The sequence below is a fragment of the Triticum aestivum genome, chromosome 2D, assembly GCF_018294505.1.
Source record: "Triticum aestivum cultivar Chinese Spring chromosome 2D, IWGSC CS RefSeq v2.1, whole genome shotgun sequence".
NCBI lineage: Eukaryota > Viridiplantae > Streptophyta > Magnoliopsida > Poales > Poaceae > Triticum > Triticum aestivum.
This window is the reverse complement of record NC_057799.1, coordinates 150623267-150638827: the sequence shown is the minus strand read 5'-3', so window position 1 is coordinate 150638827 and position 15561 is coordinate 150623267.

The following is a 15561-nucleotide window of genomic DNA, read 5'->3' as shown; positions in this document are numbered from 1 at the left end:
AAGCACATGCAAGACATACATCAAGTGTTCTCAAATCCTTAAAGACTCAATCCGATAAGATAACTTTGGAAAAACTCGCGGTACATCAAGATCGTGCCAAATCAAGAACACGAGAGAGAGAGAGAGAGATCAAACATATAGCTACTGGTACATACCCTTAGCCCCGAGGGTGAACTACTCCCTCCTCATCATGGAGAGCGCCGGATGATGAAGATGGCCATCGGTGATGATTTCCCCCTCCGGCAGGGTGCCGGAACAGGGTCTCGATTGGTTTTTTGGTGGCGATAGAGGCTTGCGGTGACGGAACTCCCGATCTAGGTTTATTTTCGGGGGTTTCTGATGAGGACATCCCAACCATGGGCACCACACTTCCAATCATCAATGGTCCAATCACAAGAAGCCGCGCAATGCAAATACATGATCAGGTGAACGCTAACTTAATATATCATTTGACCTTGAAAACATGGTTGTGTCTTCACCTCCTTTGTTGTTGGTTGAACTCAGGTGCGATATCGAAGAAGGCCAAACACATTTCAGTCTATGCAAAACAATGTTTTATGGCAAAGAAACAAAGTTAGGAATTCATGAAGAATTTGTTGTCTGCTGAAGAAACATTGTTCCGATTCTGACGAAACAATGTTTTGCACGAGTTTGGATATTCCAACTTGCGAAAGGTTCCCAGAACTCGAGTTTGCTGCTGAAGGAAACATTGTTCGACTCCAGTGAACAATGTTTGGTCGGGAACTGCCAACCACCTCCAATGAGAGTATTCTAGAAGCTACCTCATTAAGTCTCTAAGCCATTTAGTCAAAACAAAGCTGGTTCTCTTGCACACCTATCCAGGGGGGTTGTCCCGATTATAAATAGGCTAGCTCTTCCCTTCGTTGGGGACTTTTGCCATTTCTATCAAAGACCAAAGACATAGAGTCCTCCTGAGATTGGAGAGCTCTTGTTATCCTTATTCTCGTGATTCCCTGAGAAATTGCTCCTAATTCATGCTCCATGACTAGATTGTGTTGTGTGGATTAGAGTTCGTGGTTTTCCTTGGGGATTGCACCTATCCCGTGCTCCACGACTTGAGCATGATTGTGTGGGGTAGTATTGCGGGTTGTGGATTAGCGAATGTTTGGATTGCAAGCTTCGGTGAGCCTCCTCCTCGTCGGGTCATAATCTCTTATTTTCCATTTTCGACTGCTTGCAGCTAGTTATCCCCATCCATTTATCGATCCTACGCCGTGAAGATCGGACCTCCCCTTGTACTCCCTCTTCTCCGAAGACGGGGCCGCATCATCTGGTATTCAGAGCAAGGTTTACACGGTAGGATCTGTATCTTTGTTGCTAGATCTATCCTTTTTAGTTTGGTTTTCCCCATCCTAGAGTCCAAAGCCAAAAAACCACAAAAAAAATTCCAAGCCTTTGTTGCTGAGATCTAGTTGTTTGGTTTCCTCTTTGTGTTTGCACCAAGTTCTAGCCAAAGTTGCTGCTGTTTTCTTTGAGTCTTGTTGCATCTTTTGTGCTGCAAAAAAAGAGAGGAAAAAAAGAGAGAGGAAAAAAGAGTGAAAAAAGAGCAAAAAAAAGAGAAGAGAAAGTGTGAGCAAGTGGGCAATTATATTCAGTTTGGTGAGAAATTTCAGAAGTTGAAGTGGCAAGTGTTGCAGCTCAAACGTGGTGTAAGGATCTACAAATTTTTCTTGTTCTTTTGGTTTGCATCGATTGGATCTCAGCACTAGCCCTCCCTTTTTACCCCACCCAGATCCACCTAGAAACCGTCAGCTTCCTTCATTCATTCGCCCGTCCACTCCTGATTTGCTACTTCCGCACAGCCGCCAAGGAATCATTAGAATTTGGGTAAGCAAGAAGGTGAGCCGAGTGTTTTCCACATATATTTTTCTTTTGTCCACTGGTTTCCAAGAGTTAACATGACAGGATCCAGCTCGAGTGTACATGGACATCAACATGTGGAAGATGATCTCCCAAAAACTCGCGCAGCACTTGGTGATATGATTGAGGAGAGTATAGTTGCAACTATGCGAAGGATGTTCGGTGGTCGTCTTCCTATCGCGGGTAATGGAGATCAACATCAACACAGCCCCGCTGCCTCGCTGGCCGCCAACAACCGGTAACGTCAAGGAAACAACGATCGCCATGTTGGTCGTGGAAGAGAGGCAGGAGCTGCTGCCCACGGTGCCCCTGCTGTTGGTGCTGAACGGAGGCGTGGCGACTTTGCTGCCCCCCGTGAGGGTGGGCTCCATGGAGGATTAGCTCGCGGGCAAGGCCATGACCCCCGCGGGTTGGCTGCTGATCACCGGCGACGAGCGGCACATGATGGTGATGCCATCTTCCTTGAAGATCTCTCCGAGCATGATGATGGAGATGAGGGCATGGGGGATTATGAACCCTACTCCCCGCCTCGCTATGGTGCTATTTTTGGTCGCAATGGCCATCATTATGACCATCATGATCAGGATGACCGTGACAACCAAGCAAGAGTGAAGCTACATGTGCCATCATTCACGGGAAAAGAGGATTCAGATGCATATATTGAGTGGGAAGAGAAGTGTGATCAAATCTTTCGCATCCATGGTTTTTCTGAAGCCAAGAGAGTTGATCTTGCTGTTATGGAGTTCTCTGGTTATGCTCTTACATGGTGGAATCAGCTGCAAGACGATCGGTTGATGTCAGGCAATAATCATATCCGCAGCTGGACTTTGATGAAGCAAGTCATGAGACGCCGTTTTGTTCCATCATACTATGAGAGGCAACTGTACAAGAGATTGCAGGGGCTCACTAAAGGTTCCCGCACTGTTGAGGAGTACTATAAAGAGATGGAGGTGCTGCTAATTCGGACAATAACCAGTGAAAGTGATGGTGCGAAGATGGCGAGATTTTTACATGGGCTGAATGATGAAATATCAGATTTTGTGGAGATGTTTCCTTATGATAAACTACAAGATGTGGTTCATCAAGCTATACGAGTTGAGAAGAAGAATCTGCGTAATGGTCGTACTCGTTCTTTCCCAGGCCGCACCACCACCCGTTCCTGGCAGCAAACACAACAACCATATGGCTCTCAGTTTGAGGGTGCACCACCTAGGCACCCACATGCCTCGACGGCTTCCTCACCTGCTATTCGCAATCAAGATAAGTGGTCATCAGCTAAAACAGGAGTATCATCTGCTCCACCTCCAGAAAAGAGTTCTACACGCAGCAGCGACATTCAATGCCACAAGTGCAAAGGAAGAGGTCATATTTCTTCGGAATGCCCAAGCAAAAGAACTATGATAATCAATGAACGAGGTGAATGGGAGTCTGAAAGTGACCCTGAAGGTGGCAATGATGAAGTCGAATAGGAGCAAGGTTGGGAAGGAACTATTTTATCTCATGAGGAACTTGATGGAGAAGCATTGGTTGTATGTCGTTCACTTAACGCCCAGGTTGTGGAGGAGCAAAAGGGGCAATGGCATAATCTTTTCCACACCCTTTGCCTTATCAACTCAAAGATATGTCGAGTGATTGTTGATAGTGGAAGCTGCAACAACATTGCAAGTACGGAGATGGTCGAGAAGCTTCAATTGCAAACAAAACGTCACCCACACCCATACCGCATGCAATGGTTGAATGATTGTGGCGCAATTAAGGTGATTAGCAGCATGCAAATACCAATTTCAGTTGGGACATATCTAGATGATGTTGAGTGTGATGTGGTGCCGATGCACGCTTGTCACTTGCTTCTTGGACTACCGTGGTTGCATGACTGTGATGTGCAAATCAGCGGGCATGCGAATCGCTTATGTTTTGTCCATAAAGGAGAAAAGTTTGCTTGGCTGCCCATGACACCCGAGGAAGTCTATCTTCATGATATGAAAAGAAAAGGAAAGAAAAAGGGAGAGAGTGATCATACACAACGAGTGAGCCACCAACATAGTGAGGGAGTGTTTCCATAGCCAAAAGCTCCACAGCCAAATATGACCAAGCCCCAGGAAAAACAACGATTAGTTATCATGGCTAGGAAAAGGGATATGCGGGAATTGAGAGAACCTAATACTCCATTCTTTGTACTCATGTACAAGGAAACTTTATTGGCTGCTAACGATTTACCCTTAACTCTTCCTAGTGTTGTTTTTGATCTTCTGCAGGAGTATAAGGATGTGTTTCCCAAGGAGGTACCACCTGGTTTGCCACCGAAGCGGGGCATTGAGCACCAAATCGACTTGGTTCCAGGCGCCCCACTACCAGACCGACCACCGTACCGAGCAAACCCAGAGGAGACGAAGGAAATTCAGAGGCAAGTAGAAGATCTTCTTAACAGAGGGTATGTAAGGGAAAGTCTTTCTCCTTGTGTTGTTCCTATACTTTTAGTTCCAAAGAAAGATGATACTATGCGCATGTGCACTGATTGTAGATCCATTAACAATATAACTATGAGATATCGGCACCCTATTCCTAGGCTCAATGACATGCTTGATGAACTTTGTGGCTCCACCATATTTTCCAAAATTGATTTGCGAAGTGGTTACCGCCAAATAAGAATGAAAGAGGGTGACGAATGGAAAACTGCATTTAAGACAAAATTTGGCTTGTATGAATGGTTGGTTATGCCTTTTGGATTAACGAATGCACCTAGTACTTTCATGAGATTGATGAATCATGTGCTTAGATCCTTCATTGGCAAGTTTGTAGTGGTTTACTTTGATGACATATTGATTTATAGCAAAACTTTGGAGGATCATGTTGGACATATAAAATGTGTGCTTGATGTCCTACGGGAGGAAAAGTTGTATGCTAACATGGAAAAATGCACATTTTGCACAAACAAGGCTGTGTTTCTTGGCTTTGTTGTTTCAGCAAAAGGTGTGGAGGTCGATGAAGAGAAGATCAAGGATATTTGTGAGTGGATGCCTCCACAAAATGTGAGCCAAGTACGTAGCTTCCTCGGACTTGCAGGTTTCTACCGCCGGTTCGTGAAGGATTTCAGAACCATTGCTGCACCCATGAATGAGTTACTGAAGAAAGGCACTCCATTCCAATGGGGTGATGCCCAAGACAAGTCCTTCCAAGAACTGAAGATGAGATTGACATCAGCCCCATTGCTTTTACTTCCTGAATTTGGTAAGACATTTGAGATTGAATGTGATACAAGTGGTGTTGGCATTGGTGGTGCTCTAATGCAAGAAGGTAAACACACTGCCTACTTTAGTGAGAAGCTTAATGGTCCAACTCTTAATTACTCTGTCTATGATAAAGAATTATATGCACTTGTTCGATCTTTGGAAACATGGCAGCATTACTTATGGCCAAAAGAGTTTGTAATACATTCTGACCATGAATCTTTAAAACATCTAGAGGGACAACTCAAACTGAACCGTAGACATGCAAAATGGAGTGAGTTCATAGAGTCTTTTCCTTATATTGTCAAGTACAAGAAAGGGAAGGATAACGTTGTTGCTGACGCATTGTCTAGGCGTCAGATTTTACTTTCACAATTTGATGTTAAAATCCTTGGTTTAGAAAGCATCAAAGAATTGTATGCTAACAACTCATACTTTTCTGAACCATTTTCAAAGTGCAACAAGGGAAAGGGATGGGAGAAGTTTCACTTGCATGATGGATTTTTATTTCGAGCTAACAAATTGTGCATCCCAGATTGTTCTGTTCGTTTGTTGCTCTTGCAGGAGGCTCACGCTGGTGGTCTCATGGGACATTTTGGAGCCAAGAAAACTGAAAGTGTGCTCATTGATCACTTCTTGTGGCCGCGCATGAGATGTGACGTGGAACGCTACGTGATGAGATGCGAGATTTGTCACAAAGCTAAGTCCCGCTTGAATCCTCATGGTTTATATACTCCTCTATCTATTCCGAATACTCCATGGGAAGATATTTCTATGGATTTTGTTCTTGGTTTACCACGGACTAAGCAGGGGAGTGACTCGATGTTTGTGGTAGTTGATCGTTTTAGCAAAATGGCACATTTTATCCCATGTCATAAGAGCGATGATGCTTCACACATTGCTGATCTGTTTTTCAGGGAAGTTGTCCATGATGCTACGAGCAGTCCTCAAGAAGAATTTGAAGATGTGGGAAGAGTGGCTACCTCATGTGGAGTTCACGTATAACAGGGCGGTACATTCGACCACTAAATTTTGCCCATTTGAACTTGTTTATGGATTCAAACCTATTGCTCCCATCGATATTTTGCCTTTGCCACTGCAGGAATGAACCAGCCTTGATGCAAGTAAGCGTGCTGATTTCATCAAGAAACTTCATGCCCAGGCAAAGGAGAACATTGAGAAAATGACTGAACAATATACAAAGTGGGTAAACAAGACCAGGAAGAAGCTGGTGTTCGAGCAAGGCGACTTGGTATGGGTACACCTTCGGAAGGACCATTTTCCTGAGCAACGCAAGTGCAAGTTGTAGCCACGCGGTGATGGACCATTTGCGGTGCTCGAAAGGATCAACGACAATACTTACAATATCGATCTTCCAGAAGAATTTGGTGTTAGCCCAACCTTCAATGTCTCTGATCTTTCCCCATACTTTCGGCCTTTAGAGTTGAGGACGACTCCTTCTCAAGAGGGGGAGGATGATGAGGACATCCCAACCATGGGCACCACACCACCAATCATCAACGTTCCAATCACAAGAAGCCGCGCAATGCAAATACATGATCAGGTGAACGCTAACTGAAGTATATCATTTGACCTTGAAAACATGGTTGTGCCTTCACCTCCTTTGTTGTTGGTTGAACTCAGGTGCGATATCGAAGAAGGCCAAACACATTTCAGTCCGTGCAAAACAATGTTTTATGGCGAAGAAACAAAGTTAGGAATTCATGAAGAATCAGTTGTCTGCTGAAGAAACATTGTTCCGATTCTGACAAACAATGTTTTGCACGAGTTTGGATGTTCCAACTTGCGAAAGGTTCCCAGAACTCGAGTTTGCTGCTGAAGGAAACATTGTTCGAATCTAGTGAACAATGTTTGGTCGGGAACTGCCAACCACCTCCAACGAGAGTATTCCAGAAGCTACCTCATTAAGTCTCTAAGCCATTTAGTCAAAACAAAGCTGGTTCTCTTCCACACCTATCCAGGGGTGTTGTCCCGATTATAAATAGGCTAGCTCTTCCCTTCGTTGGGGAATTTTGCCATTTCTATCAAAGACCAAAGACATAGACTCCTCCTGAGATTGGAGAGCTCTTGTTATCCTTATTCTCGTGATTACTTTAGAAATTGCTCCTAATTCATGATTCACGACTAGATCATGTTGTATGGATTAGAGTTTGTTGTTTCCCTTTCAGATTGCACCTATACCGTGCTCCACGACTTGAGCGTGGTTGTGTGGGGTAGTATTGTGGGTTGTGGATCGGCGAATGTTCGGATTGCAAGCTTCGGTGAGCCTCCTCCTCGTCGGGTCATAATCTCTTATTTTCCATTTTTCGGCTGCTTGCAGCTAGTTATCCCCATCCATTTATGGATCCTACACCGTGAAGATCGGACCTCCCCTTGTACTCCTCTTCTCCGAAGACGGGGCCGCATCAATTTCTGTATTTATAGGAATTTTTTGGCGTTGGTTTCACGTTAGGGGGGTCCACGAGGAGCCCACAAGGACGGAGGGCGTGCCCTCCACCCTTGTGGAGGCCTCGTGGCTCTTCTGGCCCAACTCCTTTGTTTCGGGGGATTCTTCTGGTCCATTAGAAATCACCGTAAATTTTCAGCTCATTTGGACTCCGTTTGATATTCCTTTTTTGCGAAACTCAAAAAGAAGGAAAAAACAGAAACTGGCACTGGGCTCTAGGTTAATAGGTTAGTCCCAAAAATCATATAAAATAACATATAAATGCATACAGAACATCCAAGATAGATAATATAATAGCATGGAACAATAAAAAATTATAGATACGTTGGAGACGTATCAAGCATCCCAAGCTTAATTCCTGCTCGTCCTCAAGTAGGTAAATGATGAAAACATAATTTTTGATGTGGAATGCTATCAAGTGCACAAGTTTGATCAATGATAATTTCAATCACTTTTTCTAGCATCATTATATATCATAACCGTAGCTCATATCAAAAAACTTCTCATGATCAAGTAGCAAGCTATTCACATGTTAAAGCCTAGATCATAAACTTTCTTGAAAACTGACAAACTATGTTCTGAGTCATCGAACAATTGCAATTCATCTTATTTTCAGGAAGGGTCTATGTAAGAGCTTTGATTTAGCAAATCCCACATACTCAACTATCATATTATCTTCCATGATTGCTACCACTCAAAGCATATTTTTAGAACAAATAGCATCCATCGAACACAGAGAAAGATAGGGGCTTAATGTTTTGCCTCCCAACTTATTTATCATATAGATTATTGTCAACAATAATAATTCATGGTCAAATATATTTGAATGGCCATATATGCTTAGATCTTTCCCCATTACATGATGCTTGCCAACTAAAGAGTAGTTTGGAATGAGAAAGAATACTATTGATTCTTGCATAAAAGTAAAATACAGGCCCTTCGCAGAGAGAAGCAGGAATTTGCAGAGGTGCCAGAGCTCGAAGCTTTTAAAACAAAGATGAAAATAATTTTGAGAGGTATGCTTTCATTGTCAACATAACTGTCGGATTTTGGGTTCCGGCAAAACCCTTGAGGTTCGAACACTGGGGTGTGCACGAAGATCTCTCTCTCCCTAGATCGCTCTCGCCAAATCGCAAGGCCTAGCTCGTCGAACCCGAAGAACAAGAGACACAAGAGTTTATACTGGTTCGGGCCACCGATGTGGTGTAATACCCTACTCCAGTGCGGTGTGGTGGATTGCCTCTTGAACAGTTACAAGGGAAGAACAGCCTCCTGAGGAGAGGTGCTCTTGTGCTTGGTGAACTTGTGTGGATGAGGATGATCTGAATGATCTGTCCCCCTCTATGGTGGTGGCTAGTCCTATTTATAGAGGCCCTGGTCCTCTCCCCAAATATTGAGCGGGAAGGGATCCAACAACGACCAAATTCAAAGGAAGACAACTACTACAAGTTATCCTGACTAAAGGTGGTCTTCGCCTGCCAAAGGCTCTGGTGGTGACTCCGTCTTGGGCTCCACGGTGACCTCCATCTTGCCGTCCTGCTGGTCTTGGTCTCGTTGCACATATATGGGAACCTTTGCCTGATGCCTCGGGACTCCTCGCCTGCGCTTGCCTCTTTAGCACCAAAGAGGAAACAAGGACACTGTGCGCGCTGGCGCCCGCCTAGCTCCAGTCGTCATGGCTTGCGTCATAGGAAGCTCGCGAGGTATCCCTTGCCTTGATCTCTCCGCCCCTCACGACCCAGCCTAGTGAGGCCGTCCCGAGGAGGTCTTGTGTCGTCCGCCTCGCGAGGCCTGGCCCCTCGCGAGGGTCTTGAGTGTTTGCTGGTGAAGATGGGCCGTACAGGCACTACAAAAAAAGACACATCCGTGACATTTTGGGCCGAACGAATTTTTTTTCTGTCATACTTATGACACTTCTATGACGATAATTGTGACAAACTCGGTATCATCATAGATGTGGTGGGCTCCTACTTCTATGACAAAATATCATGACAGAAAATGGGCTTTTTGTCCTGGGCGGGTCGGAGACGCAGGTGCATGACATTCTTTGGGCCGTCCATGACGGAAAAAACCGTGGTAGAAGCGAGGGCGAGGAAAATATCGGGGTGTTCCCGGTTACGGTGGGTGGTCGGGGCCGAGCGCTGCGCGTTTCTCTCGTACACGCACGCGCGCGGGTGCGATTGCACTGCAGGCTACGCGTTACTGAACCCGAGGCTACACTGCAGGCTGCGGTGTGAGGTTGCCGTCGCCGCAGAATAACAGGGGGTGTGGGTGAGTAGAGGGATGGCCTGGCCAGCGGTGGGAGTAGTAGGGGACGGTGAGGCCTCCGCGGCATCGCAGCCGGCCACGGGAGGCAGGAGCACGAGGCACGACCGGCGCTGGTTTGGGCGGCTGGAGCAAGAAGACCAGAGGTTGAAGAAGCACTACGGCCGTTGGATGGACATCGTACGGTCACTGGAGCTAGAATCGTGCATATTGACTAAGTTGACAAAGCCCTCCGTCCCCGTCAACTTAGTAGGCCCACAAGTCAGCCTCGCACTATACTGGGTCCCAACTAGCAAAGGGAGTATTCATTTTTTGTGCGTAATAAGGAGGCACTTCCTTGCGTGCGAAGATATAGCTGGTGGGTCCGAGCTGTCAGCGACGGTAACATTTTTTTCGCGAAATACAGAGGCCCTTTCGGTGGGTCCCAGATGGCAGGTGGAGGAATCATTATTTTGCGCGTAATTAGGAGGCATTTCCTTGCGTGCGGTCGTGGACCCAGCTGTCAGCCTCTCCACGTACACTCCACTTCAGATGCATGTAGGTCGTTGACCACATTGACCAGGCCGCGCCGAGAGCACCTAGGCGGTGGACGACGGCGAGGCCTAGGAAGGGAACGACACGGAGCCAGGGAAGACTCGACAGTTGTTTCCCACGCGGAGGGGAGTACGATTGTACGAGGGTTTACTGGTTCGTCTGCCGTCGCCGGAGAATAACAACAGGTGTGGGTGAGTAGAGGGATGGCTAGGCCAGCGATGGGAGTACGGTGGGGCGGTGAGGCCTGCGCGACAGCACAGCCGGCCATGGGGAGGAGGGAGCAGGCAGTCCCGCCGGCGCTTGTTTGAGCGGCTGGAGCAGGAAGAGCAGAGATTGAAGAGGCACGACGGCCGTTGGATGGACATCCAACAGTCACTACTTGTGCGTCAACCTTTTTTTTAGGAAAGCCTCAAATATGTGGAAAACAACATACAACCCATCTGCCATTATTTCTAATAATTTACAGCCCATTTGCTAATTTTTAAGGTTTTTTTGGAGCCCATATTCTTTTTGTTAGCATTACAGCCGATATTGTGGCCATGGTTAAAAAATTATACGAAATTTTGGATATTTCGGTGCGGTCCGAACTGTTTTTAATCCCGAAATTTCGAGTCACATTCAAACTGATTTTAAAAATAAATGTATATCAATATAAAATCCAACAAATTGTCCACACATAAAAATCAATGCAATTTAATATCTCAAAATGAAAAAAAGAAATTTGAAACTAATTGCCGGTTTGATGTGTTTTAAAAATGTACATCCCATTTCTCATTACTGATAGGCCATTTTCCCGGCCAGCCGAATGAAGCTCTCCTCGTCTTGAAAGATTTGCAGCCCAACAGGCCTGACAAAACGACTTACTTGGCAAATCACAAAAGAACTGGGCTGTGGCTGTGGACCCAGGTGTCAGCCTCTCCACGTACAGTACTCTTTCGATGGAAGTCGGTCGTTGACCACATTGACCACGCCGTGTCGAGAGCACCAAGGCGATGGACGACGGCGAGGCCTAGGAAGGAGACGACGCGGAGCCGGGGAAGACGCGAAAGTGGATGCCCACGCGGAGAGGAGTACGAGGGTTCACTGGTTCGACTGCGGTGTGAGGCTGCCGTCGCCACCGAATAACAGGGGGTGTGGGTGAGTAGAGGGATGGCCTGGCCAGCGGTGGGAGTAGTAGGGGGCGGTGAGGCCTCCGCGGCATCGCAGCCGGCCACGGGAGGCAAGAGCACGAGGCACGATCGGCGCTGGTTTGGGCGGCTGGAGCAAGAAGACCAGAGGTTGAAGAAGCACTACGGCCATTGGATGGACATCGTACGGTCACTGGAGCTAGAATCGTTCATATTGACTAAGTTGACAAAGCCCTCCGTCCCCGTCAACTTAGTTGGCCCACAAGTCAGCCTCCCACTATTGTGGGTCCCATCTAGCAGGGGGTATTCATTTTTTTTTTCTGCGTAATAAGGAGGCACTTCCTTGCATGCGAAGATATAGCTGGTGGGTCTGACCTGTTAGCGGTGGGAACGTTTTTTTCACGAAATACAGAGGCCCTTTCAGTGGGTCCCAGCTGTCAGGTGGAGGAATCATTATTTTGCGCGTAATAAGGAGGCATTTCCTTGTGTGCGGCCGTGGACCCAGCTGTCAGCCTCTCCACGCACAGTCTACTTCCGATGGTGTTGTTCGTTGACCATGTTGACCACTCCGCGCCGAGCGCGTCCAAGGTGGTGGACGACGGCGAGGCCTAGGAAGGGGACGGCGTGGAGCCGGGGAAGACGCGGCAGTGGATGCCCACGCGGAGAGGAGTACGAGGGTTCACTGGTTCGGCTGCGGTGTGAGGCTACCGTCGCCGCAGGGCCTGGCTAGCGGTGGGAGTAGTAGGGGGCGGTGAGGCCTCAACGGCAGCACAGCTGGCCACTGGAGGCAGGAGCAGGCGGTCTCGCTGACGCTGGTTTGGGCGGCTGGTGCAAGAAGAGCAGCGATTGAAGAAGAAGCAGGACCGTTCGATTCAAATCTAACGGTTATTGCTGCTAGAATCGTTTGTTGACTAAGTTGACAAGCCCTGCGTACGCGTCAACTTAGTAGGCCCACAGGTCAGCCTCCCAACCGGTGCGCCCCAGATGTCAGTGGGAGGAATCATTTTTTTCGCGTAATAAGGAGGCAGTTGATTGCGTGCGGCCAGGCCAGCGGAGGGAGTAGGGTGGGCCGGGGAAGCCTGCGCGGCATCACAGCGGGCCACAAGAGGAGGGAGCAGGCAGTCCCGCCGGCGCTAGTTTAGGCGGCTGGAGCAGGAAGATCAGTGATTGAAGAAGCACGTCGGCCGTTGGATGGACATCCAACAGTCACTGCTGCTAGAATCGTGTGTTGACTGACAAAGCCTTGCGTAAACAAGTCAGCCTCGAAATCTGTGGCGTGTACAACCCATTTGCTATTATTTTTATAATTTTTACTCATTTTCTAATTCATATGGAATTTATTGCAGCCCGTTTTCCATTTTTAGAATTGCTGCCCATTTTCTGGTCAGTACCAGGGTTAAAAAAATTAACTAAATATGTGGGAAATTTTGAAAATTCGCAAATTTTTGCTGGGGAACAAAATATTCTTAATCCAAAAATTAGTAGCCATACTAAAACAAATTTAAAAATAAATTAGTACTATGTCATGTTAAATCCAATGAAATACTCCCTCCGTCCCAAAATTCTTGTCTTAGATTTGTCTAAATACGGATGTATCAAGTCACGTTTTGGTATTAGATACATCCGTATCTAGACTAATCTAAGACAAGAATTTTGGGACGGAGGGAGTATAAGATATCAGTGAAGAACAAAAACAAAAAAGAAACTAATATCCCATTTGCTATAATTTTTTTGGAATTTTCAACCCCTTTTGATATTACTTTTAACAGACACTGACCATACTCTTTGGCCAGGCCGGAATGCATCCCTCCTCGTCTTGAAAGATTTGCAGCCCAGTAAGTCGGAGAAAACAAATAGGCCTAGCTTGGGTATTCTTCAAAAAGAAATACTGGGCTACCTATTTTCCCAAAGAAAAAACTGCTGGGCTGGTCATGTTGTTAGACGGGCCACAGAGACCGCACAACCCAGTTTATAGCCTGCTCCTCCGAATTACTACTCAAAAAAAGTTGTGCAATTCTGTCGTTAATTGACTATACGTTGAAAATGATGTGGGTCCCAGATATCAGCAGGGTGGATTAGAGTAAAAAACGAGGGGTTCATCTGAGTAGTAAAAGAGGCGCTTGCTTGTGTTCGGGAGTGGACCTGGTGGGTCCGTACTGTCATACTCACAACTACAGTCCTCTCCCGATTCACTATGTTGACAGGGACCGTTTCGAAAAAAACTATGTTGACAGGGCCGGACGGCGGCGCCGCGGCGAGCGCACCAAGGCGGAGGATAAAGTGTTGTCGCCAATGTGCTGGGCTGGGTTGGACATTCTTATTGAAAAATAAAAATGGACCGGAACTATTTACGACGTTGACTACGATTTGCATGGGTCCGCTGGTTGCAGGAAGAAAATGCTGGGAGAAAGAAGACTGGTCGCTATCTTTGCCTAAGAATAATATCGACTGAATGTAACGACACTATCATAGGAAATAATATCCTCCTGTTAAATCGTGAATTTAAAGAACTGGTGCATGAGCATTTAGCTTTATTTATTTATTTACTTATTTATGTTTAGGGGACCATGAGCATGTACCTGGGCCGGATTCATGTGAGAGCCTCCCTTCCAGTTAATTATGGGCTTCTCTATTGGGCCTTCATCAGTGGGCTGCATGTTATCAACAAGTGGAAAATGTGTTCCGTACGAAAAATAGTATGCGCTACGTACGGTACGGGGCACTAAAGGATCGAACCGTGCAACGACTTCCAAAACATTGTGTTTGTCGTTCTAACAACACATTTATTCAACCAACAGACGAAATATACTACTGATTGTACATTGAAAACAGCAGCAGCAGCAACCAGGGCTGGGGGTGCAACAGAAGCAGTAAGCAGGCCAGAAGAGTGAAGACGCAGCTCTCTCTTCCAAACCAAACATCAGCCATCATTACAAAAGGGCTACCAAAAAAGAACAAGTGTATGCATCAAACTAAATAAAGATCCTACTACACCAAGTGTACGCATCTAACTAACTGGCTCAGTTAGACGTTACTATTTATTAAGCTGTGGAGATTGGCTGACGGCTTGAACCAGATGGGTGCCTGACGGGGGAAACTCCAGCCAGCAGGTCGAAGTCTGATACTTGCGACCCTCTCTCCTACTTTGGGCTGCAGAGCGTGGCGGCACATATCAGGGTATGGTGCATGCAGAGACGCATGGTACGCTGTGTACACACAGTTTTGCCTGATGAACGAAACCGCGCTGCCATCATGATCCTTGCCGTCGGTTATCTCCTGGTTAATCGGATAATTCAGTCCGACAAACAGAGAGCGTGTACCAAGGCTACTTACCAACCTCCAGTCAAAAATTCCTGAAGGCCCAGAGAAGCTGGGATCCTGCTCAAAGACCTTGCAGTGACTGTGATTGTATTCCGCGAAACAACACGTCCGGTACGTGCGAACGATCATCAATCGTTCGCCGTCGTCTGATCGAGCCAGGAACCACCTGCAACTGCCATGCCGCTTTTCTTTGAAAGGTTCTGGGATTAGGAAGGGTAGGGACACCAGGCGGCCTACAACATCATATCAAGTTGGAGTCAAATAACCCTAAAAAAGTTGGAGTCAAATAAAAAAGGGCTCTTGATGTAGTCAATCTTAAGAACAGCATGTTATGAGCATGAATATTTTTTCAGTAAATGTTGACAGTAATATAAGCAAGCCATCATGATATCATAGGAAAGTAACATACTGCTGTAACAGCCGTTTGTAGCGATGACTGGAGTAGGCCAGCAATACGTCCAGCCATAGAAGGAGTCGACAGCGTAAATGAAGCCCTTGTGTTCAATGGCATCAGAGAACCATGGAGGATGTATGATCCTGCGATGGACGTGCAGATTTATCCACTTACCGCAGTGACCTGTCAGATAGGCGAGACCGCGGTTGAAGAACGCAATTAGCCTGAAGTCTTTATAATTCGCAGATCTTGTGGGCACTTGGCAGATTACAACCTTGAGCAAATCAAACTTGGTATCATGTTGGCTACTGTAAGATTCCGAGTATTCTGGGCCGCGGTGCCAAA